The sequence below is a fragment of the Salvelinus fontinalis genome, chromosome 17 (assembly GCF_029448725.1).
Source record: "Salvelinus fontinalis isolate EN_2023a chromosome 17, ASM2944872v1, whole genome shotgun sequence".
NCBI classification, from domain to species: Eukaryota; Metazoa; Chordata; class Actinopteri; order Salmoniformes; family Salmonidae; genus Salvelinus; species Salvelinus fontinalis.
In genome coordinates, this window is record NC_074681.1 from 1,185,010 (window position 1) to 1,209,662 (window position 24,653).

Here is a 24,653-nt window from a genome sequence, read left to right on the forward strand (position 1 = left end):
AACCTTCTCTGGGTAATCTATGTCATGGCAGTCTCAGCAGACGATGTCACCTAGGTAACCTTCTCTAGGTAATCTACGTCATGGCAGTCTCAGCAGACAATGTCACCTAGGTAATCTTCTGAGTGTAATCTGTCATGGGAGTCTCAGCAGACGGTGTCACCTAGGTAACCTTCTCTAGGTAATCTGTCATGGCAGTCTCAGCAGACGATGTCACCTAGGTAACCTTCTCTGGGTAATCTGTCATGGCAGTCTCAGCAGACGATGCCACCTAGGTAACCTTCTCTAGGTAATCTGTCATGGCAGTCTCAGCAGACGATGTCACCTAGTTAACCTTCTCTGGGTAATCTGTCATGGCAGTCTCAGCAGACGATGCCACCTAGGTAACCTTCTCTAGGTAATCTGTCATGGCAGTCTCAGCAGACGATGTCACCTAGGTAACCTTCTCTGGGTAATCTGTCATGGCAGTCTCAGCAGACGATGTCACCTAGGTAACCTCTGGGTAATCTGTCATGGCAGTCTCAGCAGACGATGCCACCTAGGTAACCTTCTCTAGGTAATCTATGTCATGGCAGTCTCAGCAGACGATGTCACCTAGGTAACCTTCTCTAGGTAATCTATGTCATGGCAGTCTCAGCAGACGATGTCACCTAGGTAACCTTCTCTGGGTAATCTGTCATGGCAATCTCAGCAGACGATGTCACCTAGGTAACCTTCTCTGGGTAATCTGTCATGGCAGTCTCAGCAGACGATGCCACCTAGGTAACCTTCTCTAGGTAATCTATGTCATGGCAGTCTCAGCAGACGATGTCACCTAGGTAACCTTCTCTAGGTAATCTATGTCATGGCAGTCTCAGCAGACGATGTCACCTAGGTAACCTTCTCTGGGTAATCTGTCATGGCAGTCTCAGCAGACGATGTCACCTAGGTAACCTTCTCTAGGTAATCTATGTCATGGCAGTCTCAGCAGACGATGTCACCTAGGTAACCTTCTCTGGGTAATCTGTCATGGCAGTCTCAGCAGACGATGTCACCTAGGTAACCTTCTCTGGGTAATCTGTCATGGCAGTCTCAGCAGACGATGTCACCTAGGTAACCTTCTCTGGGTAATCTGTCATGGCAGTCTCAGCAGACGATGTCACCTAGGTAACCTTCTCTGGGTAATCTGTCATGGCAGTCACAGCAGACGATGTCACCTAGGTAACCTTCTCTAGGTAATCTGTCATGGCAGTCTCAGCAGACGATGTCACCTAGGTAACCTTCTCTGGGTAATCTGTCATGGCAGTCTCAGAAGACGATGTCACCTAGGTAACCTTCTCTGGGTAATCTATGTCATGGCAGACTACTTTTGATCTATCCCATTAGCATTCGATACGAGACATGATATACGAGATACGAGACATGAGATACGAGACACGAGATACGAGACACGAGATACGAGACATGAGACATGAGACACGATATACGAGACATGAGACACGAGATACCAGACATGAGACATGAGATACGAGATACGAGACACGAGACATCAGATACGAGCCAGATTAGTGCAGTTAGAATCAATGTGCTGATGTAAGACTGCTAGTTACTGGACTCTCCTGTCATAGTCATCCTGAATAGAACTCCTCACATTGTGTTTGAACTCTTGTACCAGTCTCATTTCATACTTCTAATTCCTAGAAACAGACGATTTTTCCTTCGAAAGGTCAGCCACGACATATGTGAGGAATGAAATGAAATGAAAAGGTGTCTAAGCAGGACAACAAAACAAGCGCCTCACCGAAATGACCTTTCAGCCGATACTGAATTACAGACTGTGACCATAATAATCTATTGTGTTCTGTCCCTGTTATTGACCTGGTGTTCAGTACAGGGTCGTGTTCATTAGGCATCAAACACAAGAAAACAAACTGAAACAGAGAAGGAATACCTGGATTTATCCCCTCAAAAATATGTTTATTTTTTTGAAAATGTTTTCCGTTTGCATGCCCAAATGAACTTGACCCTGGTTCTCTCTCTCTGACACGTAAACAGCCAGGTAATTACTGCAAACACAATGACAACACTGATTGGCCATCACCTGTTGTAAAACATAAATCTAGAAGAATCCTTCCTGTGTATTCAGTAAACAGATTAGGGTGCCAGCGGTTTGGAAAATACCTGTTTATTTGTTGGCGTTGTGTATTACGGTCCCCGGCTGTTTGTTGACTGCCACACACACACACACACACACACACACACACACACACACACACACACACACACACACACACACACACACACACACACACACACACACACACGCAGACACACACACGCAGACACACACGCAGACACACACGCAGACAGACAGACAGAGGCAGAAATGACTGCGACACAATGTGAGTGTAATAAATATCAGAAAATTCCGGGCGTGGAGGATCGTGTACAGACAGACAACATCCTGACTGGATCAACAGGCTTGAAATCTCATTACACACACTCATTACACACTCATTGCACACACACTCATTACACACACACACACACACACACACACACACACACACACACACACACACACACACACACACACACACACACACACACACACACACACACACACATACACACACACATACACACACACACATACACACACACACATACACACACACACACACACACACACACATACACACACACACACACACACACATACACACACACACACACAATCTTATTATACTTCCCTTATCTTCCCTCTCTCCTTTACAAACCATTCACAACAAGCAGCAATGGTTTGTTGTATGTCTGGTGTCTGGTCTCTGGTGTCTGGTCTCTGGTGTCTGGTCTCTGGTGTCTGGTCTCTGGTCTGGTCTCTGGTGTCTTCTCTGGTGTCTTCTCTGGTGTCTTCTCTGGTGTCTGGTGTCTGGTCTCTGGTCTGGTCTCTGGTGTCTGGTCTCTGGTGTCTGGTCTCTGGTGTCTGGTCTCTGGTCTGGTCTCTGGTCTCTGGTGTCTGGTCTCTGGTCTCTGGTCTCTGGTCTGGTCTCTGGTGTCTGGTGTCTGGTCTGGTGTCTGGTCTCTGGACTCTGGTATCTGGTCTCTGGTCTCTGGTCTTGGCTCATTCTCAACCCTGCACATTTGCGTTTCTTTGGTTAGGAGTTTGAGTTTAGGGTAGAGGAGAGGAGAAGAAGTAAGAGGAGAGGAGGAGAGAGGTGAGGAGAGAAGGGGAGTGGAGGAGAGGAGGAGAGGAGAGGGGCGAGGAGGAGGGGAGGGAGTTTAGAGGAGAGGTGAGGAGAGGAGAGAGTTTAGAGGAGAGGTGAGGAGAGGAGAGAGTTTGGAGGAGAGGTGAGGAGAGGAGAGGGGCGAGGAGGGGGGGAGGGAGTTTAGAGGAGAGGAGAGGAGAGAGTTTAGAGGAGAGGTGAGGAGAGGGGCGAGGAGGAGAGGAGGGAGTTTAGAGGAGAGAGTTTAGAGGAGAGGTGAGGAGAGGAGAGAGTTTAGAGGAGAGGAGTGAAGGGGAGGAGAGGAGAGGAGGAGAGGAGAGGGGCGAGGAGGAGGGGAGGGAGTTTAGAGGAGAGGTGAGGAGAGAGTTTAGAGGAGAGGTGAGGAGAGGAGAGAGTTTAGAGGAGAAGTGAGGAGAGGAGAGAGTTTAGAGGAGAGGTGAGGAGAGAGTTTAGAGGAGAGGTGAGGAGAGGAGAGAGTTTAGAGGAGAAGTGAGGAGAGGAGAGAGTTTAGAGGAGAAGTGAGGAGAGGAGAGAGTTTAGAGGAGAGGTGAGGAGAGAGTTTAGAGGAGAGGTGAGGAGAGGAGAGAGTTTAGAGGAGAAGTGAGGAGAGGAGAGAGTTTAGAGGAGAGGTGAGGAGAGAGTTTAGAGGAGAGGTGAGGAGAGGAGAGAGTTTAGAGGAGAGGTGAGGAGAGGAGAGAGTTTAGAGGAGAAGTGAGGAGAGGAGAGAGTTTAGAGGAGAGGTGAGGAGAGAGTTTAGAGGAGAGGTGAGGAGAGAGTTTAGAGGAGAGGTGAGGAGAGGAGAGAGTTTGGAGGAGAGGTGAGGAGAGGAGAGGGGCGAGGAGGGGGGGAGGGAGTTTAGAGGAGAGGAGAGAGTTTAGAGGAGAGGTGAGGAGAGGAGAGGTGAGGAGAGGAGAGAGTTTAGAGTAGAGGTGAGGAGAGAGTTTAGAGGAGAGGTGAGGAGGGGAGAGAGTTTAGAGGAGAGGTGAGGAGAGAGTTTAGAGGAGAGGAGAGAGTTTAGAGGAGAGGAGAGAGTTTAGAGGAGAGGAGTGAAGGGGAGGGGAGGAGAGGAGAGGAGGAGAGGAGAGGGGCGAGGAGGAGAGGAGGGAGTTTAGAGGAGAGGTGAGGAGAGAGTTTAGAGGAGAGGTGAGGAGAGGAGAGAGTTTAGAGGAGAGGAGTGAAGGGGAGGAGAGGAGAGGAGGAGTGGAGAGGGGCGAGGAGGAGGGGAGGGAGTTTAGAGGAGAGGTGAGGAGAGAGTTTAGAGGAGAGGAGAGGAGAGAGTTTAGAGGAGAAGTGAGGAGAGGAGAGAGTTTAGAGGAGAGGTGAGGAGAGGAGAAGGGCAAGGAGGAGAGGTGAGGAGAGGAGAGGTGAGGAGAGGAGAGAGTTTAGAGGAGAGGAGAGAGTTTAGAGGAGAGGTGAGGAGAGGAGAGAGTTTAGAGGAGAGGAGTGAAGGGGAGGAGAGGAGAGGGGCGAGGAGGAGGGGAGGGAGTTTAGAGGAGAGGTGAGGAGAGGAGAGAGTTTAGAGGAGAAGTGAGGAGAGGAGAGAGTTTAGAGGAGAAACCATCCTGTTCCTAGAGATATTTGGCCTTTGAGGAAAACTGTGTTTTTGGCAGTGTAAAGGAAAAACACACACACACACACACACCTCTCCTCCCCCACAGTGTGTCTGAGGCTAGTCTGACGGTCCATGTCACAAGTTTAATTTCTCCCACCATCTGCTGGCTGGAAGCCCGGCGTCATAGATCATAACCATCCTGACAGATACCAACTGCATCTGTCCATCCAGCCTCTCTCCTCTCTCAAGGACTCACACAATATGGCAGGCATGGAGGAGTCTCATCTCCACTCTCTCTCTTGTCTCTTGTCTCTTTCTCTCTCTCTCTTGTCTCTTTCTCTCTCTCTCTCTCTCTCTCTCTCTCTGTCTCTCTCTCTCTCTGTCTCTCGCTCTCTGTCTTTGTGTCTCTATTTCTTTCTGTTATTCTGTCTGTCTATCTCTCTTTCTTTCTTTTTCTCCCTGTTTCTCTCTCTGTCTGTCTCTCTCTTTCTTTCTCTCTGCCTGTCCTCTCCTCTCCAGGCTAACCGTATATCTGATCTCTGGGGTGTGTGTGTGTTGTAAATGTTGATCATGGTTTTGGCTTCAGGGAGGACTAAGCCAATGAGGTGGGAGAGGTACAGGTGGAAAACAGAGAGAAGGAGAGGTAGAAGACAGAGGAGAGAGAGGGAAAGAACATAGAGAGAGAGGGAGAGACATAGACAAGGATATCCCTACCGGCCAAACCCTCCCTAACCCGGACGACACTAGGCCAATTGTGCGTCGCCCCATGGACCTCCCGGGCGCGAACCCAGAGTCTCTGGTGGCACTGCGATGCAGTGCCCTAGACCACTGTGCCACCCGGGAGGCCCGATGTTAACATTTTCAACAGTAGGAAACGTTTGAAATTTGATGGGTTGAAGCAGCGAGTATAACCAGTGTTTTTATGGTGTGGATTGTATTTTCTTAGGTGTTTTATCATTCCTCAGGTGTTTTATCATTACTCAGGTGTTTTATCAGGTGTTTTATCATTACTCAGGTGTTTTATCATCACTCAGGTGTTTTATCATTACTCAGGTGTTTTATCATTACTCAGGTGTTTTATCATTACTCAGGTGTTTTATCATTACTCAGATGTTTTATCATTACTCAGGTGTTTTATCATTACTCAGATGTTTTATCATTACTCAGGTGTTTTATCATTACTCAGGTGTTTTATCATTACTCAGATGTTTTATCATTACTCAGATGTTTTATCATTACTCAGATGTTTTATCATTACTCAGGTGTTTTATCATTACTCAGGTGTTTTATCATTACTCAGGTGTTTTATCATTACTCAGATGTTTTATCATTACTCAGGTGTTTTATCATTACTCAGATGTTTTATCATTACTCAGATGTTTTATCATTACTCAGGTGTTTTATCATTACTCAGGTGTTTTATCATTACTCAGGTGTTTTATCATTACTCAGATGTTTTATCATTACTCAGGTGTTTTATCATTACTCAGGTGTTTTATCAGGTGTTTTATCAGGTGTTTTATCATTACTCAGATGTTTTATCATTACGCAGGTGTTTTATCATTACTCAGGTGTTTTATCAGGTGTTTTATCAGGTGTTTTATCAGGTGTTTTATCATTACTCAGGTGTTTTATCATTACGCAGGTGTTTTATCATTACTCAGGTGTTTTATCAGGTGTTTTATCATTACTCAGGTGTTTTATCATTACTCAGGTGTTTTATCATTACTCAGGTGTTTTATCAGGTGTTTTATCATTACTCAGGTGTTTTATCATTACTCAGGTGTTTTATCATTACGCAGGTGTTTTATCATTACTCAGGTGTTTTATCATTACTCAGGTGTTTATCAGGTGTTTTATCATTACTCAGGTGTTTTATCATTACTCAGGTGTTTTATCATTACTCAGGTGTTTTATCAGGTGTTTTATCATTACTCAGGTGTTTTATCATTACTCAGGTGTTTTATCATTACTCAGGTGTTTTATCATTACGCAGGTGTTTTATCATTACTCAGGTGTTTTATCATTACTCAGGTGTTTTATCATTACTCAGGTGTTTTATCATTACTCAGGTGTTTTATCATTACGCAGGTGTTTTATCAGGTGATTTATCATTACTCAGGTGTTTTATCATTACTCAGGTGTTTTATCATTACTCAGGTGTTTTATCATTACTCAGGTGTTTTATCATTACTCAGGTGTTTTATCATTACTCAGGTGTTTTATCATTACTCAGGTGTTTTATCATTACTCAGGTGTTTTATCATTACTCAGGTGTTTTATCAGGTGTTTTATCAGGTGTTTTATCATTACTCAGGTGTTTTATCATTACGCAGGTGTTTTATCAGGTGTTTTATCAGGTGTTTTATCATTACGCAGGTGTTTTATCAGGTGTTTTATCAGGTGTTTTATCAGGTGTTTTATCAGGTGTTTTATCAGGTGTTTTATCATTACTCAGGTGTTTTATCATTACGCAGGTGTTTTATCATTACGCAGGTGTTTTATCATTACTCAGGTGATGTATCATTACTCAGGTGATTTATCAGGTGTTTTATCAGGTGTTTTATCATTACTCCGGTGATTTATCATTACTCAGGTGTTTTATCATTACTCAGGTGTTTTATCATTACTCAGGTGTTTTATCATTACTCAGGTGTTTTATCAGGTGTTTTATCAGGTGTTTTATCAGGTGTTTTATCAGGTGTTTTATCAGGTGTTTTATCAGGTGTTTTATCAGGTGTTTTATCAGGTGTTTTATCATTACTCAGGTGTTTTATCATTACTCAGGTGTTTTATCAGGTGTTTTATCATTACTCAGGTGTTTTATCAGGTGTTTTATCATTACTCAGGTGTTTTATCATTACTCAGGTGTTTTATCATTACGCAGGTGTTTTATCATTACGCAGGTGTTTTATCAGGTGTTTTATCAGGTGTTTTATCAGGTGTTTTATCAGGTGTTTTATCAGGTGTTTTATCATTACTCAGGTGTTTTATCAGGTGTTTTATCAGGTGTTTTATCATTACTCAGGTGTTTTATCAGGTGTTTTATCAGGTGTTTTATCATTACTCAGGTGTTTTATCATTACGCAGGTGTTTTATCATTACGCAGGTGTTTTATCATTACGCAGGTGTTTTATCAGGTGTTTTATCAGGTGTTTTATCATTACTCAGGTGTTTTATCAGGTGTTTTATCAGGTGTTTTATCATTACTCAGGTGTTTTATCAGGTGTTTTATCATTACGCAGGTGTTTTATCAGGTGTTTTATCATTACTCAGGTGTTTTATCATTACTCAGGTGTTTTATCAGGTGTTTTATCATTACTCAGGTGTTTTATCAGGTGTTTTATCAGGTGTTTTATCATTACTCAGGTGTTTTTTCAGGTGTTTTATCATTCCTCAGGTGTTTTATCATTACTCAGGTGTTTTATCAGGTGTTTTATCATTACTCAGGTGTTTTATCAGGTGTTTTATCAGGTGTTTTATCAGGTGTTTTATCAGGTGTTTTATCATTACTCAGATGTTTTATCAGGTGTTTTATCAGGTGTTTTATCAGGTGTTTTATCAGGTGTTTTATCATTACTCAGGTGTTTTATCAGGTGTTTTATCAGGTGTTTTATCAGGTGTTTTATCAGGTGTTTTATCAGGTGTTTTATCAGGTGTTTTATCAGGTGTTTTATCAGGTGTTTTATCATTACTCAGGTGTTTTATCAGGTGTTTTATCAGGTGTTTTATCATTACTCAGGTGTTTTATCAGGTGTTTTATCAGGTGTTTTATCATTACTCAGGTGTTTTATCATTACGCAGGTGTTTTATCAGGTGTTTTATCATTACTCAGGTGTTTTATCAGGTGTTTTATCAGGTGTTTTATCAGGTGTTTTATCAGGTGTTTTATCATTACTCAGATGTTTTATCAGGTGTTTTATCAGGTGTTTTATCAGGTGTTTTATCAGGTGTTTTATCATTACTCAGGTGTTTTATCAGGTGTTTTATCAGGTGTTTTATCAGGTGTTTTATCAGGTGTTTTATCAGGTGTTTTATCAGGTGTTTTATCATTACTCAGGTGTTTTATCATTACTCAGGTGTTTTATCATTACTCAGGTGTTTTATCATTACTCAGGTGTTTTATCAGGTGTTTTATCATTACTCGGGTGTTTTATCATTACTCAGGTGTTTTATCAGGTGTTTTATCAGGTGTTTTATCAGGTGTTTTATCATTACTCAGATGTTTTATCAGGTGTTTTATCAGGTGTTTTATCAGGTGTTTTATCAGGTGTTTTATCATTACTCAGGTGTTTTATCAGGTGTTTTATCAGGTGTTTTATCAGGTGTTTTATCAGGTGTTTTATCAGGTGTTTTATCAGGTGTTTTATCATTACTCAGGTGTTTTATCAGGTGTTTTATCAGGTGTTTTATCAGGTGTTTTATCAGGTGTTTTATCAGGTGTTTTATCAGGTGTTTTATCAGGTGTTTTATCAGGTGTTTTATCAGGTGTTTTATCATTACTCAGGTGTTTTATCATTACTCAGGTGTTTTATCAGGTGTTTTATCAGGTGTTTTATCAGGTGTTTTATCAGGTGTTTTATCAGGTGTTTTATCAGGTGTTTTATCATTACTCAGGTGTTTTATCATTACTCAGGTGTTTGATCATTACTCAGGTGTTTTATCATTACGCAGGTGTTTTATCAGGTGTTTTATCAGGTGTTTTATCAGGTGTTTTATCATTACTCAGGTGTTTTATCAGGTGTTTTATCAGGTGTTTTATCAGGTGTTTTATCAGGTGTTTTATCAGGTGTTTTATCAGGTGTTTTATCAGGTGTTTTATCAGGTGTTTTATCATTACTCAGGTGTTTTATCATTACTCAGGTGTTTTATCAGGTGTTTTATCAGGTGTTTTATCAGGTGTTTTATCAGGTGTTTTATCAGGTGTTTTATCAGGTGTTTTATCATTACTCAGGTGTTTTATCATTACGCAGGTGTTTTATCATTACGCAGGTGTTTTATCATTACGCAGGTGTTTTATCATTACGCAGGTGTTTTATCATTACTCAGGTGTTTTATCATTACGCAGGTGTTTTATCAGGTGTTTTATCAGGTGTTTTATCATTACTCAGGTGTTTTATCATTACTCAGGTGTTTTATCAGGTGTTTTATCATTACGCAGGTGATTTATCATTACGCAGGTGTTTTATCATTACTCAGGTGATTTATCATTACGCAGGTGTTTTATCAGGTGTTTTATCATTACGCAGGTGTTTTATCAGGTGTTTTATCATTACTCAGGTGATTTATCAGGTGTTTTATCATTACGCAGGTGTTTTATCAGGTGTTTTATCATTACGCAGGTGATTTATCAGGTGGTTTATCAGGTGTTTTATCAGGTGTTTTATCAGGTGTTTTATCAGGTGTTTTATCATTACGCAGGTGTTTTATCATTACTCAGGTGTTTTATCAGGTGTTTTATCATTACGCAGGTGTTTTATCATTACGCAGGTGTTTTATCATTACGCAGGTGTTTTATCAGGTGTTTTATCAGGTGTTTTATCAGGTGTTTTATCATTACGCAGGTGTTTTATCAGGTGTTTTATCATTACGCAGGTGTTTTATCAGGTGTTTTATCATTACTCAGGTGTTTTATCATTACGCAGGTGTTTTATCATTACGCAGGTGTTTTATCAGGTGTTTTATCATTACGCAGGTGTTTTATCAGGTGTTTTATCAGGTGTTTTATCATTACTCAGGTGTTTTATCATTACTCAGGTGTTTTATCATTACTCAGGTGTTTTATCATTACTCAGGTGTTTTATCGGGTGTTTTATCATTACGCAGGTGTTTTATCGGGTGATTTATCATTACTCAGGTGATTTATCATTACGCAGGTGTTTTATCAGGTGTTTTATCAGGTGTTTTATCAGGTGTTTTATCAGGTGTTTTATCAGGTGTTTTATCAGGTGTTTTATCAGGTGTTTTATCATTACTCAGGTGTTTTATCATTACTCAGGTGATTTATCATTACGCAGGTGTTTTATCATTACTCAGGTGATTTATCATTACTCAGGTGTTTTATCATTACTCAGGTGATTTATCAGGTGTTTTATCATTACGCAGGTGTTTTATCATTACTCAGGTGTTTTATCATTACTCAGGTGATTTATCAGGTGTTTTATCATTACTCAGGTGATGTATCATTACTCAGGTGATTTATCAGGTGTTTTATCAGGTGTTTTATCATTACTCCGGTGATTTATCATTACTCAGGTGTTTTATCATTACTCCGGTGATTTATCATTACTCAGGTGTTTTATCATTACTCAGGTGATTTATCATTACTCAGGTGATTTATCATTACTCAGGTGATTTATCAGGTGTTTTATCATTACTCAGGTGATGTATCATTACTCAGGTGATTTATCAGGTGTTTTATCAGGTGTTTTATCATTACTCCGGTGATTTATCATTACTCAGGTGTTTTATCATTACTCCGGTGATTTATCATTACTCAGGTGTTTTATCATTACGCAGGTGTTTTATCAGGTGTTTTATCAGGTGTTTTATCAGGTGTTTTATCATTACTCAGGTGATTTGTCATTACTCAGGTGATTTATCATTACTCAGGTGATTTATCAGGTGTTTTATCATTACTCAGGTGTTTTATCATTACTCAGGTGATTTATCATTACTCAGGTGATTTATCAGGTGTTTTATCATTACTCAGGTGTTTTATCATTACTCAGGTGATATATCATTACTCAGGTGTTTTATCATTACTCAGGTGTTTTATCATTACTCAGGTGTTTTATCAGGTGTTTTATCATTACGCAGGTGTTTTATCAGGTGTTTTATCATTACTCAGGTGTTTTATCAGGTGTTTTATCATTACTCAGGTGTTTTATCAGGTGTTTTATCATTACGCAGGTGTTTTATCATTACTCAGGTGTTTTATCATTACTCAGGTGATTTATCATTACGCAGGTGTTTTATCATTACGCAGGTGTTTTATCATTACTCAGGTGTTTTATCATTACTCAGGTGTTTTATCATTACTCAGGTGTTTTATCATTACGCAGGTGTTTTATCATTACTCAGGTGTTTTATCATTACTCAGGTGTTTTATCATTACTCAGGTGTTTTATCATTACTCAGGTGTTTTATCATTACGCAGGTGTTTTATCAGGTGTTTTATCATTACGCAGGTGTTTTATCAGGTGTTTTATCAGGTGTTTTATCATTACTCAGGTGTTTTATCATTACTCAGGTGTTTTATCATTACTCAGGTGTTTTATCATTACTCAGGTGTTTTATCATTACTCAGGTGTTTTATCATTACTCAGGTGTTTTATCATTACGCAGGTGTTTTATCAGGTGTTTTATCATTACGCAGGTGTTTTATCAGGTGTTTTATCAGGTGTTTTATCATTACTCAGGTGATTTATCAGGTGTTTTATCATTCCTCAGGTGATTTATCAGGTGTTTTATCATTACGCAGGTGATTTATCAGGTGTTTTATCAGGTGATTTATCAGGTGTTTTATCATTACGCAGGTGATTTATCAGGTGTTTTATCATTACGCAGGTGATTTATCAGGTGTTTTATCAGGTGTTTTATCATTACTCAGGTGTTTTATCATTACTCAGGTGATATATCATTACTCAGGTGATTTATCAGGTGTTTTATCATTCCTCAGGTGATTTACCAGGTGTTTTATCATTACTCAGGTGTTTTATCATTCCTCAGGTGATTTATCAGGTGTTTTATCATTACTCAGTATTGAAACCAAACCATATGATTTGAATGAAAAGTATTATAATGAGCATGAAAAGGTGAATGTAAGAAGTGCTCATCGTTTCAGAAAGGCTACATGTCATATTAAACAGCATATAAACTCTCTAAATAGGTCAGGAACCAGACAGGGCGACTAAGAATGAACATAAATTAATTATTTAGGTTATATTATTTCAATTATTTCAAGGCTATAGCCTACAAAGAAACACATTGTCAAACAGTTGAGAGTGTGACACAATAGTCTGATAGAGACAAAAACATTTCATTATATTCAATCATTATAGTATTGATTTCACATATAGGCTGTGCCTTACTTACAATTAAATACAAATTAAACAAACAATTATTTTACTAGGTTTGTTAGAATTGATTATTAGAAACAGGAGTTTGGCCGGTCTATGTTGCACTGTGCCAGGGGATGGTCTGGTTAATATAGCACTGTGTCATGCCAGGGGATGGTCTGGTTAATATAGCACTGTGCCAGGGGATGGTCTGGTTAATATAGCACTGTGCCAGGGGATGGTCTGGTTAATATAGCACTGTGCCAGGAGATGGTCTGGTTAATATAGCACTGTGTCATGCCAGGGGATGGTCTGGTTAATATAGCACTGTGTCATGCCAGGGGATGGTCTGGTTAATATAGCACTGTGTCATGCCAAGGGATGGTCTGGTTAATATAGCACTGTGTCATGCCAGGGGATGGTCTGGTTAATATAGCACTGTGTCATGCCAGGGGATGGTCTGGTTAATATAGCACTGTGCCAGGGGATGGTCTGGTTAATATAGCACTGTGCCATGCCAGGGGATGGTCTGGTTAATATAGCACTGTGTCATGCCAGGGGATGGTCTGGTTAATATAGCACTGTGCCATGCCAGGGGATGGTCTGGTTAATATAGCACTGTGCCATGCCAGGGGATGGTCTGGTTAATATAGCACTGTGCCAGGGGATGGTCTGGTTAATATAGCACTGTGCCAGGGGATGGTCTGGTTAATATAGCACTGTGCCATGCCAGGGGATGGTCTGGTTAATATAGCACTGTGCCAGGGGATGGTCTGGTTAATATAGCACTGTGCCATGCCAGGGGATGGTCTGGTTAATATAGCACTGTGCCAGGGGATGGTCTGGTTAATATAGCACTGTGCCAGGGGATGGTCTGGTTAATATAGCACTGTGCCAGGGGATGGTCTGGTTAATATAGCACTGTGCCATGCCAGGGGATGGTCTGGTTAATATAGCACTGTGCCATGCCAGGGGATGGTCTGGTTAATATAGCACTGTGCCATGCCAGGGGATGGTCTGGTTAATATAGCACTGTGCCAGGGGATGGTCTGGTTAATATAGCACTGTGTCATGCCAGGGGATGGTCTGGTTAATATAGCACTGTGCCATGCCAGGGGATGGTCTGGTTAATATATCACTGTGCCATGCCAGGGGATGGTCTGGTTAATATATCACTGTGCCATGCCAGGGGATGGTCTGGTTAATGTATCACTGTGCCATGCCAGGGGATGGTCTGGTTAATGTATCACTGTGCCATGCCAGGGGATGGTCTGGTTAATGTATCACTGTGCCATGCCAGGGGATGGTTGAGGAGCCCAGCAGTGGATAATATCCTGTCCTCACTTACAGAGCCACTGGGGATGCTAAACACCCTTTTGGCCACTCCTGCCAGGCTGGGCAGAGATTCAGAATTATTTTAACATTTTCTATAGGTAGGTCTAAAGGTTTTTAGGCAAAATAATCCAATCGAAACGGAAAGCTCCTTGAATGTGGGAATATACCAGGTCAATTGGGCCGAAACCATCCATGGTATATTGTATAGATAATAGAACAAACATGAACAAAACTTTTAAGAGATCTGATTTTTAGTTTATAAATACTTTGCTACAATGACACACTTAGTTATCTACCCACCTCGTTCCTGTCTTTTAGCACGTAGTAAGTACGCCGTCATGCTTTCGGGACACGTTGTCTACATCACCACACTCCCTCTCTTTAGTAGTGGACACTACATCACCACACTCCCTCTCTTCTTTAGTAGTGGACACTACATCACCACACTCCATCTCTTCTTTAGTAGTGGACACTACATCACCACACTCCCTCTCTTCTTTAGTAGTGGACACTACATCACCACACTCTCGCTCTTCTTTAGTAGTGGACACTACATCACCACACTCCCTCTCTTCTTTAGTAGTGGACACTACATCACCACTCCATCACCACTCCATCTCTTCTTTAGTAGTGGACACTACATCACCACACTCCCTCTCTTCTTTAGTAGTGGACACTACATCACCACACTCCCTCTCTTCTTTAGTAGTGGACACTACATCACCACACTCCCTCTCTTCTTTAGTAGTGGACACTACACCACCACACTCCCTCTCTTCTTTAGTAGTGGACACTACATCACCACACTCCCTCTCTTCTTTAGTAGTGGACACTACATCACCCCACTCCCTCTCTTTAGTAGTGGACACTACATCACCACACTCCCTCTCTTCTTTAGTAATGGACACTACATCACCGCACTCCCTCTCTTCTTTAGTTGTGGACACTACATCACCCCACTCCCTCTCTTCTTTAGTAGTGGACACTACATCACCACACTCCCTCTCTTTAGTAGTGGACACTACATCACCACACTCCCTCTCTTCTTTAGTAGTGGACACTACATCACCACACTCCCTCTCTTCTTTAGTAGTGGACACTACATCACCACACTCCCTCTCTTTAGTAGTGGACACTACATCACCACACTCCCTCTCTTCTTTAGTAGTGGACACTACATCACCACACTCCCTCTCTTCTTTAGTTGTGGACACTACATCACCACACTCCCTCTCTTCTTTAGTAGTGGACACTACATCACCACACTCCCTCTCTTCTTTAGTTGTGGACACTACATCACCACACTCCCTCTCTTCTTTAGTAGTGGACACTACATCACCACACTCCCTCTCTTCTTTAGTTGTGGACACTACATCACCACACTCCCTCTCTTCTTTAGAAGTGGACACTACATCACCACACTCCCTCTCTTCTTTAGTAGTGGACACTACATCACCGCACTCCCTCTCTTCTTTAGTAGTGGACACTACATCACCACACTCATTCTCTCTAGTAGTGGACACTACATCACCGCACTCCCTCTCTTCTTTAGTAGTGGACACTACATCACCGCACTCCCTCTCTTCTTTAGTAGTGGACACTACATCACCCCACTCCCTCTCTTCTTTAGTAGTGGACACTACATCACCGCACTCCCTCTCTTCTTTAGTAGTGGACACTACATCACCACACTCTCTCTCTTCTTTAGTAGTGGACACTACATCACCACACTCCCTCTCTTCTTTAGTAGTGGACACTACATCACCACACTCCCTCTCTTCTTTAGTAGTGGACACTACATCACCGTACTCCCTCTCTTCTTTAGTAGTGGACACTACATCGCCGCACTCCCTCTCTTCTTTAGTAGTGGACACTACATCACCACACTCCCTCTCTTGCTCTTGGTCCTCGTCTTTATAAGTCACCTTGATTTAACACCTGTGTGTTTTATCACTTTCTTTATGGAAATATTTTGTGAACTCCATGACAGTAGCTAAAGCAAGGGGCTACAAATGCATGCTGGGCCGTGCACGCCCTGAGCTAGTGAAGTGAGCGCTATTGGAGCGGGCGAGAAGGCCGAAACTCCAGCCTTTGGGAATCTAGTGCCGTGTTCCAGTCAAATTGGGAACGCTCCGCTCCCGACTCCAGCTTCGCTCACATACTCTGATACGTACAGTAGCTATGTAATAAGGCATCATTGCAGACATATGACTTCAGTGGTTGATGACCCCCATGTCAGGACCTAGTTTAGATTCTAGGATGTTGACAGTTCCTATGTTTCTGATGTATTCTATTAATAATCATGATGCTCCTTCACCTTTATAATCACTGTAGATAAAACTCCACCCATCCAGTTATCTGCTACCTTCACCCTGGTCTACTTCCTGATTTCAGAGCTCCGGCTCTGTGACGTGTCTGTGACGTGTCTGTGATGTCTCTGTGATGTCTCCCTGATGTCTCTCTGATGTCTCTGTAATGTCTCCCTGATGTCTCCCTGATGTCTCCCTGATGTCTCTGTAATGTCTCCCTGATGTCTCTCTGATGTCTCTCTGATGTCTCCCTGATGTCTCTCTGATGTCTCTGTAATGTCTCCCTGATGTCTCCCTGATGTCTCCCTGATGTCTCTGTAATGTCTCCCTGATGTCTCTCTGATGTCTCTCTGATGTCTCCCTGATGTCTCTCTGATGTCTCTGTAATGTCTCCCTGATGTCTCTGTGATGTCTCCCTGATGTCTATCTGATGTCTCTGTAATGTCTCCCTGATGTCTCTGTATTGTCTCCCTGATGTCTCCCTGATGTCTCTGTAATGTCTCCCTGATCTCTCCCTGATGTCTCCCTGATGTCTCTGTAATGTCTCTGTAATGTCTCCCTGATGTCTCTCTGATGTCTCTGTAATGTCTCTCTGATGTTTCTGTAATGTCTCTCTGATGTCTCTGTAATGTCTCTCTGATGTCTCTGTAATGTCTCTCTGATGTCTCTGTAATGTCTCTCTGATGTCTCTGTAATGTCTCTCTGATGTCTCTGTAATGTCTCTCTGATGTCTCTGTAATGTCTCTCTGATGTCTCTGTAATGTCTCCCTGATGTCTCTCTGATGTCTCTGTGATGTCTCCCTGATGTCTCCCTGATGTCTCTGTAATGTCTCCCTGATGTCTCTGTAATGTCTCTGTAATGTCTCCCTGATGTCTCTGTAATGTCTCTGTAATGTCTCTCTGATGTCTCTGTAATGTCTCTCTGATGTCTCTGTAATGTCTCTCTGATGTCTCTGTAATGTCTCTCTGATGTCTCTGTAATGTCTCTCTGATGTCTCTGTAATGTCTCTCTGATGTCTCTGTAATGTCTCTCTGATGTCTCTGTAATGTCTCTCTGATGTCTCTGTAATGTCTCTCTGATGTCTCTGTAATGTCTCTCTGATGTCTCTGTAATGTCTCTCTGATGTCTCTGTAATGTCTCCCTGATGTCTCTCTGATGTCTCTGTGATGTCTCCCTGATGTCTCCCTGATGTCTCTGTAATGTCTCCCTGATGTCTCTGTAATGTCTCTGTAATGTCTCCCTGATGTCTCTGTAATGTCTCTGTAATGTCTCCCTGATGTCTCCCTGATGTCTCCGTAATGTCTCCCTGATGTCTCCCTGATGTCTCTCTGATGTCTCTGTAATGTCTCCCTGATGTCTCCCTGATGTCTCTGTAATGTCTCCCTGATGTCTCTGTAATGTCTCTGTAATGTCTCTGTAATGTCTCCCTGATGTCTCTGTAATGTCTCCCTGATGTCTCTCTGATGTCTCCCTGATGTCTCTTTGCATTCTCCCATCCTCCTATATAATTACAGTTATAACACAGACAGAGGGAGAGACATTGGTTGTGTGGATACGTGTATTAGAGGCCTATCAACCCACACACACACACACACACACACACACACACACACACACACACACACACACACACACACACACACACACACACACACACACACACAGAGACACCACACACAGAGACACCACACACCCACACACCCACACACAGAGACACCACACGCACACATCCACACACAGAGACACCACACGCACACATCCACACACAGAGACACCACACACACACCTACACACACACACACACACACACACACACACACACACACACACACACACACACACACACACACACACAGAGACACCACACACACACACACACACACACACACACACACACACACACACACACACACACACACACACACACACACACACACACACACGGAGACAGTTAATTAACCCACACTGACACACCCCAATAGATCCACCCTACTGTCTCTCACTCCGTCTCTCTAGCTCTATCTCTTTCTTTCCCTCTCTCTCTCTTTCCCTCTCTATCTCTCTCTCCCCGTCTCTCTCTCTCTCCCTCTCTCTCTCTCTCTCTCTCTCCGTCTCTCTCTACGTCTCTGTGGTGTGTTATGTTCCATCTGTATTCCTGTGCTGTGTTGAAGCACCTGAAATAATAGCATCGTTCTCATCAGTATGTTACGATACAGAAATGTACTGTTGAGTCCAGCCAGACCAATTACTTTAGGCTTGCTTGATGTGGAGAGAGGGAGAAAAAGGACAACATGAAAAGAGAGACTAGGAAGAGAGAGAGACTAGACTAGGAAGAGAGAGAGAGACTAGACTAGGAAGAGAGAGAGACTAGACTAGGAAGAAACAGAGACTAAACTAGGAAGAGAGAGAGACTAGACTAGGAAGAGAGAGAGAGACTAGACTAGGAAGAGAGTGAGACTAGACTAGGAAGAGAGAGAGAGACTAGACTAGGAAGAGAGAGAGACTAGACTAGGAAGAAACAGAGACTAAACTAGGAAGAGAGAGAGACTAGACTAGGAAGAGAGAGAGAGACTAGACTAGGAAGAGAGAGAGAGACTAGACTAGGAAGAGAGAGAGACTAGACTAGGAAGAGAGAGAGACTAGACTAGGAAGAGAGAGAGACTAGACTAGGAAGAGAGATAGAGACTAGGAAGAGAGTGAGACTAGACTAGGAAGAGTGAGACTAGACTAGGAAGAGTGAGACTAGACTAGGAAGAGAGAGAGACTAGACTAGGAAGAGAGAGAGACTAGACTAGGAAGAGAGATAGAGACTAGGAAGAGAGAGAGAGACTAGACTAGGAAGAGAGAGAGAGACTAGACTAGGAAGAGAGAGAGAGACTAGACTAGGAAGAGAGAGAGAGACTAGACTAGGAAGAGAGAGAGAGACTAGACTAGGAAGAGAGAGAGACTAGACTAGGAAGAGAGAGAGAGACTAGACTAGGAAGAGAGAGAGAGACTAGACTAGGAAGAGAGAGAGAGACTAGACTAGGAAGAGAGAGAGAGACTAGACTAGGAAGAGAGAGTATTTAGATGAGTGTAATCAATAGGTTGTCTGCTGGAGAGGAAGTACGGCAGAATGTGCTGCTCTCTCTGCCGGACTAAAAGTGTATTATTTCAAAGGTCACAGCATGCATTACATCTGTCTACTCTCTGTGTGTGTGTGTGTGTGTGTGTGTGTGTGTGTGTGTGTGTGTGTGTGTGTGTGTGTGTGTGTGTGTGTGTGTGTGTGTGTGTGTGTGTGTGTGTGTGTGTGTGTGTGTGTGTGTGTGTGTGTGTGTGTGTGTGTGTGTGTGTGTGTGTGTGTGTGTGTGTGAGAGAGTGTGTGTGTGTGTGTGTATGAGAGAGTGTGTGTGTGTGTGTGTGCGTGCGTGTGTGTATGAGAGAGAGAGTGTGTGTTTGTGTGTGCTTTTCTTTGTGTCCATGAGAGCCTCTGTGCGTGCGAACGCTTGCTTTCCATACAGGTTTGTCCGTGGGTGTGATCTGTCTTCCTTCAGCCCTATTGATGTGTTATGCTTCTGTAGCCATAGCAACAGGGCTGTGACACCCTGGCCTAGGGACACGACCTGACGACACAGGGCTCCTCTCTGTTTAAACCTGTTTTATACCTTTCTAAACATTTCACTGAAGACGTCGTTCACTACCTTATCAAATTGTTCTCCCTCGGCGAGAAAGTGTGTTTCTATTCATTAAATAATTTCATGAGAAAGTCTTCCAACTTATTAAAAACCTAAACTCCGGCACATCTCTTTGAGAGCTTTTCGTTGTTAAAGTCCCTACCTTTCTCGCCCTTCCTGAGTTTTGGCAGTTTGAAATATTCTGATTCTCATCAACAACTTTTGTTTGATGGCGACAATACGACATGACTGATATCTGTATTCTATGCAGACTTGTTAGTGTGTCTGGGATGTGTGTGATGTTAGTGTGACGTGTGTGTGATGTGTGTGTGTGATGTTAGTGGGGTGTGATGTGTGTGTGATGTTAGTGAGATGTGTGTGTGATGTTAGTGAGATGTGTGTGTGACGTTAGTAGGATGTGTGTGTGATGTTAGTGAGATGTGTGTGTGATGTTAGTGGGATGTGTGTGTGTGATGTTAGTGGGGTGTGATGTGTGTGTGATGTTAGTAGGATGTGTGTGTGATGTGTGTGTGTGATGTTAGTGGGATGTGTTTGTGATGTTAGTGAGATGTGTGTGTGATGTTAGTGAGATGTGTGTGTGATGTTAGTAGGATGTGTGTGTGATGTTAGTAGGATGTGTGTGTGATGTGTGTGTGTGATGTTAGTGGGGTGTGATGTTAGTGGGATGTGTGTGTGATGTTAGTGACATGTTAGTGTGATGTGTGTGTGATGTGTGTGTGATGTTAGTGGGATGTGTGTGTGATGTTAGTGAGATGTGTGTGTGATGTTAGTAGGATGTGTGTGTGTGATGTTGAGTCCTCAGTAATTGACTGTGTGATGTGATGTCAGTGGGATGTGTGTGTGATGTTGAGTTCTCAGTAATTGACTGTACATTTTCACACAATTGCCAGTTTATGACGCCAGTCTTTTCTGATTGAGTTGCGATCCCATGCAGTGATGCTGGTGTGTGATGTATTTATTGCAGGTTGGAAGGCAGGTAGATCGTATTGTGTTGAATAAAAGCTGTGAGGCCCACAGTCACATGTGATGGGACACCAACCAAGAATTCACAAAATGGGACAAACACCAAATTGAGACTCTGCATGCAGAATTCTGCTAAAATATCCCCCGTGTACAACGTAAAACACCAAATAATGCATGCAGAGTAGAATTAGCCCGATACGCGCTAATTATCAAAATGAGTTGCCCATTCCTGCTATTGTGCCTGGCCTAAAGTAGTGCAGTTTATCTAACAGTTTAACTAACTCTCACTAAAACTAACTCTCACTAAAACTAACTCTCACTAAAACTAACTCTCACTAAAACTAACTCTCACTAAAACTAACCCTCACTAAAACTAACTCTCACTAAAACTAACTCTCACTAAAACTAACCCTCACTAAAACTAACCCTCACTAAAACTAACCCTCACTAAAACTAACTCTCACTAAACTAACTGTCACTAAAACTAACCCTCACTAAAACTAACTCTCACTAAAACTAACCCTCACTAAAACTAACTCTCACTAAAACTAACTCTCACTAAAACTAACTCTCACTAAACTAACTCTCACTAAAACTAACTCTCACTAAACTAAAACTAACTCTCACTAAACTAACTGTCACTAAAACTAACTCTCACTAAAACTAACTCTCACTAAAACTAACTCTCACTAAAACTAACTCTCACTAAAACTAACTCTCACTAAAACTAACTCACTAAAACTAACTCTCACTAAAACTAACTCTCACTAAAACTAACTCTCACTAAACTAACTCTCACTAAAACTAACTCTCACTAAACTAAAACTAACTCTCACTAAACTAACTCTCACTAAACTAACTCTCACTAAAACTAACTCTCACTAAAACTAACTCTCACTAAAACTAACTCTCACTAAAACTAACTCTCACTAAAACTAACTCTCACTAAAACTAACTCTCACTAAAACTAACTCTCACTAAAACTAACCCTCACTAAAACTAACTCTCACTAAACTAACTCTCACTAAACTAACTCTCACTAAAACTAACCCTCACTAAAACTAACTCTCACTAAACTAACTCTCACTAAAACTAACTCTCACTAAACTAAAACTAACTCTCACTAAACTAACTGTCACTAAAACTAACCCTCACTAAAACTAACTCTCACTAAAACTAACTCTCACTAAAACTAACTCTCACTAAAACTAACTCACTAAAACTAACTCTCACTAAAACTAACTCTCACTAAAACTAACTCTCACTAAAACTAACCCTCACTAAAACTAACCCTCACTAAAACTAACTCTCACTAAACTAACTCTCACTAAACTAACTCTCACTAAACTAACTCTCACTAAACTAACTGTCACTAAAACTAACCCTCACTAAAACTAACGCTCACTAAAACTAACTCTCACTAAAACTAACTCTCACTAAAACTAACTCTCACTAAAACTAACTCTCACTAAAACTAACTCTCACTAAAACTAACTCTCACTAAAACTAACCCTCACTAAAACTAACTCTCACTAAAACTAACTCTCACTAAAACTAACCCTCACTAAAACTAACCCTCACTAAAACTAACCCTCACTAAAACTAACTCTCACTAAACTAACTGTCACTAAAACTAACCCTCACTAAAACTAACTCTCACTAAAACTAACCCTCACTAAAACTAACTCTCACTAAAACTAACTCTCACTAAAACTAACTCTCACTAAACTAACTCTCACTAAAACTAACTCTCACTAAACTAAAACTAACTCTCACTAAACTAACTGTCACTAAAACTAACCCTCACTAAAACTAACTCTCACTAAACTAACTCTCACTAAAACTAACTCTCACTAAACTAAAACTAACTCTCACTAAACTAACTGTCACTAAAACTAACCCTCACTAAAACTAACTCTCACTAAAACTAACTCTCACTAAAACTAACTCTCACTAAAACTAACTCACTAAAACTAACTCTCACTAAAACTAACTCTCACTAAAACTAACTCTCACTAAAACTAACCCTCACTAAAACTAACCCTCACTAAAACTAACTCTCACTAAACTAACTCTCACTAAACTAACTCTCACTAAACTAACTGTCACTAAACTAACTGTCACTAAAACTAACCCTCACTAAAACTAACGCTCACTAAAACTAACTCTCACTAAAACTAACTCTCACTAAAACTAACTCTCACTAAAACTAACTCTCACTAAAACTAACTCTCACTAAAACTAACTCTCACTAAAACTAACCCTCACTAAAACTAACCCTCACTAAAACTAACTCTCACTAAAACTAACTCTCACTAAAACTAACTACTAAAACTAACTCTCACTAAAACTAACTCTCACTAAAACTAACTACTAAAACTAACTCTCACTAAAACTAACGCTCACTAAAACTAACTACTAAAACTAGTGTCTTCAAGCTCTTGACCCGTTCCACTGCAGCTCCGCCATAGTGGATTGGGGCGTGGTCAGAATCAGATGCAGACTATTCAACAGCGATGTCACGACGTCGATGTCAAGCTCAATATCCTCCATCCGACTCCAGCTCAGCTAAATTCTGCAGCGTTTGCAATGCTGTCAGTGCTTCCATTTGTTTGTCTGGGCTTGTCATTGTGAACTACACACATTGTATGTTGTACTCAGTGTCTGATTTTACTCTCCCAGGAGAAATTATATACAATTTCAAGCCTTTCATAAAATAATTAGACTACCCACAATGCCCACAATTCTTCATCATCATTACACTATTGTTCTAAATAATTCAGATGACCAATTTCTATCTGGTTTCATTCATCCATTGATGACATTCATTCAGTGAGGAGAGAGACGCGTTAGCGCCTGGGTACCAACGCCCATCGGCACATGTCTGGCCCTTTAAGGTGGTAAAAAAACATTTTCAAATGCCGACAACTGAGCAATGTAAAATATAAATAAACTCAGCAAAAAAACAAACGTGCATTTTTCAGGACCCCGTCTTTCAAAGATAATTTGTAAAAATCCCAAAAACTTCACAGATCTTCATTGTAAAGGGTTTAAACACTGTTTCCCATGCTTGTTCAATGAACCATAAACAATTAATGAACATGCACCTGTGGAACGGTCGTTAACTAAGACACTAACAGCTTACAGACGATAGGCAATTAAGGTCACAGTTATGAAAACTTAGGACACTAAAGAGGCCTTTCTACTGACTCTGAAAAACACCAAAAGAAAGATGCCCAGGGTCCCTGCTCATCTGCGTGAAGGTGCCTTAGGCATGCTGCAAGGAGGCATAAGGACTGCAGATGTGGCCAGGGCAATACATTGCCATGTCCGTACAGTGCGATGCCTAAGACAGCGCTACAGGGAGACAGGATGGACAGCTGATTGTCCTCGCAGTGGCAGACCACGTGTAACAACACCTGCACAGGATCGGTACATCCGAACAGCACACCTGTGGGACAGGTACAGGATGGTAACAACAACTGCCCGAGTTACACCAGGAACACACAATCCCTCCATCAGTGCTCAGACTCTCAGCCTATTGCAGACAGAGGCT

At 41.7% G+C, this 24,653-nt stretch overlaps 1 protein-coding gene across 1 annotated transcript in view; it reads left to right on the top strand.

The window, feature by feature from the left end:
* The window catches only part of LOC129813543 (receptor-type tyrosine-protein phosphatase F-like), a 488,239-nt gene that overhangs the window by 258,804 nt on the left and 204,782 nt on the right, over positions 1 to 24,653 (top strand). The gene's annotated exons all lie outside the window — the stretch shown is intronic.